This window comes from Physeter macrocephalus, chromosome 1 (assembly GCF_002837175.3).
Source record: "Physeter macrocephalus isolate SW-GA chromosome 1, ASM283717v5, whole genome shotgun sequence".
NCBI classification, from domain to species: Eukaryota; Metazoa; Chordata; class Mammalia; order Artiodactyla; family Physeteridae; genus Physeter; species Physeter macrocephalus.
This window is the reverse complement of record NC_041214.2, coordinates 131,666,223-131,669,360: the sequence shown is the minus strand read 5'-3', so window position 1 is coordinate 131,669,360 and position 3,138 is coordinate 131,666,223.

The window sequence follows — 3,138 nt, the reverse complement described above, 5'->3', positions numbered from 1 at the left end:
CTGGGGTACGCGGGCCTCCCACTGCTGTGGCCCCTCCCGCCACGGAGCACAGGCTCCGGATGCGCAGGCCTCCATGGCCGCTCCGCGGCATGTGGGATCCTCCCGGACCGCGGCACGAACCCGCGTCTCCTGCATCGGCAGGTGGACTCTCAACCACTGCGCCACCAGGGAAACCCTACATGGAAATATTTTTAAGTTAAAATTGTAATTTATGTCTGGGCTTTATACTCTACTGCATCAACAGTTTTGTGATTCTGCACCTCCCCCCACCCCCATAAACTTGTGTATTCAGTTTAACTGATGGTTTATTTATTACAAAGAACTGTGTCTTAGACTGTTAAAATAAATGTAAAGGGAAAAGTAGCATTGTCAGCATTTAGAATCAAGGATAAAGAAGTAAACCAGGCCAAGCTCTTCGTTTCTAAGCTTAAAGAATATGATTATTTATCAAACAAACATTAGTTTGAGAATAGGAGTGTCAATGTAGACCAGTCTGCTAATCTGTAGTTGTTGCAGGATGTTTGCTTCAAGACAGGAAAGAATTTAAATTTTATCATCAACACATTTATTGAAAAAGCAGTGTCATCATGGCTCCTATCATCATGGCTCCTATCAAGCTAAATTTAATTGAGGAATATAGAAATAGAAATATAATTCCTGTACTCTATGGGGTTAGGATCCACAAGCTCCAGACTTTTGAGGGAATGCAGTATCACATGAAAATTATTTCTAAGTCTGCTATCGGATAGTCATCATCATTAAGCATGATTACTTGCCTTCTATTTATAGATATAGAGTAAAAGTTTTAAGTTTGACACCTGGGGTAGTTAAAGTATATTAATGTCTATATATCTGATGTCATTCATTTGGGAAAACAAAAGACTTGTTTGGGACTCAGCATCTCTTTACTATATTGTTGTGAAATGGCCAGCCACATTCCTTTTACATATTTACTTCCAGATAATGTTTGATATGTGATATAGGGTAAATAGGGGAGGGACTATGTTGTGGTCAAATTCTATCATCAAAGATTCTTAGTCATAGTGAGGGAGCTTAGACACTCAGGACTTCCTAGAGCAAAACTTTTTCTTAAAGATTATCTGTCACTGTGATTTTATTTTTACTTGTGGAAGAGGTCACCAGTCTTTGAGAAGTTTTGCATTGATCCATCCACATCAACCACATTACCAACTACATCTCTACCACAGTGACTTCGTAGGCCACTTCTGAAAGCTGGAAAATCTTTGTGTGGAACTTTTCACTAAGTTATATCCCATTTCATTCCTTAAGAGCCATCAAATTAATAATCATAGCTCAATTTGTAGGAGAACTCTTTGTTGTGATATGTTTAAGAATTTTTTTAGATTTAACAGTACTTTGTTTATTGCTATAATAAAAAGATCAGGGTAAAATGTCACCAAATTGTATTACTTTAAAACAAGTAGACTATAAAATAGGATGTAACTAACATATATAATTTTATAAAATATGAATATTTAAACAGTTTGACTCCTATGATACAGTTGGACAAGTTCATATGGAAAACAAATGAATATTTCTTATCCTGTGACCAGAGAGTTACAGGCTTTCTTGGATATGACTTAACATAAAAAGCAACAACAAAACTCACAAAAAACATAAAACCAAGAGAGTAAATTGAAGTAAACTTCAGAAAATCAATTAGTGGACATCTGACCTTTATCAAAGAGTAACTTCTATACAATTTTTTAGGATTATGAGTTCAATTTATAGATTATAATGCAAATTGCCATGTTACAACAATAGAAAATCTGTTGTACAAAACTTTCCCAGAAACAAAATGCCTGGATAATTTCAAAATTACAGAGGGTAAAATGATCATTTTAAAGAACTGGATGTTCTTCAAGCCTTTTTATACCAGGAAAAGAGTAAAGCAGCAGCACTGAAGTGAGTACCATTTATACACAGTTACATACTGTATATTTGATTAGTTATGCTTAATAGAAAATGTGTCCTTTGTAGCACAGAGCTCTTCAGATTTCTCGTATAAAAAAAGGAGATATGAAGTGGATGATCTTAAACAAAGAACTGCTCAGTTTCTAGCCTTTGGAGGAAGAGCACATAAATCTTTCCTCTCAGACCAGTGACATTGTATTAATTTACAATAACTGTTTTTTGATTGAAAGTCTACTTTGGGGAAACCTTTTAGGAAATTATCTTGCCTAGCTGAAAAGATGAGATCTTTAATAACTAGTCATTTTGTCTAAAGAAAGTTGATGTACAGGCCTACTCTTTCCCTGAAGGAAAGGTTATCCCCAAGGATGTGTGTGTGTGTGTGTTTATATGTGTTTGTGTTTGTCTTTATATGTATTCTCTGGACAAGAATCTTACTCAGGTTGGAAATTTACATACAGCCATTTTGGTTGGGTAATGCCAGCCAAAACGTTTCCACTCACTGATACTAAGTCAAGAATTATAAACTGCTACTTCTTTTGATAGCAAGTATTGCATTGTACATTTATTTTAAAAAATAAAAGAGAATTTAAACGTAGTCATTCAGCGCTTCATATGTAGTTGTGTGTCACTCCTTGGAAATACGTTGCATCTTTTTTTTTCTCATAATAAGAGGAAGGGTGACAATTGCAATTATGATTTATGCGTTTGATATACAGTAATAACTTGTGAATCATCATGGTCTGTAGCTTCTGGTCTTCAGAAGTTAAGAGAATTCAGAGATGCAACAAGTTTATTTCTGTGAGGTTATACTCTATGAAAACACAGAAGAGAATAAAACAAATGATTTGTCATTTCAAAAAATAATCTCAAGATCCGGGTACTTTTTTTTAACTGAAATTCGAGAGTGTGATTTCCATAGCTGCATTTTCAGTGACTTTGGCAAGGATAATATAGTTCGCATTTCCATCTATTGATGACCAAAGGCTCTGTTCAAATGATGTAAAAAATATTCTCTGGAATTTATAACAAGAAAGTAAAAAGCAAACAATTTGCTGCTATCCACTAGGGAATAAGATGGCATACACTTTAAGGAAATTAAATTTTCATTTTATATAGGAGAATTCCAGGATGGATTTTGCTTCAATATCATATTCTTTTTTTTTTTTTTTTTTACGGTACGCGGGCCTCTCACTGCCGCGGCCT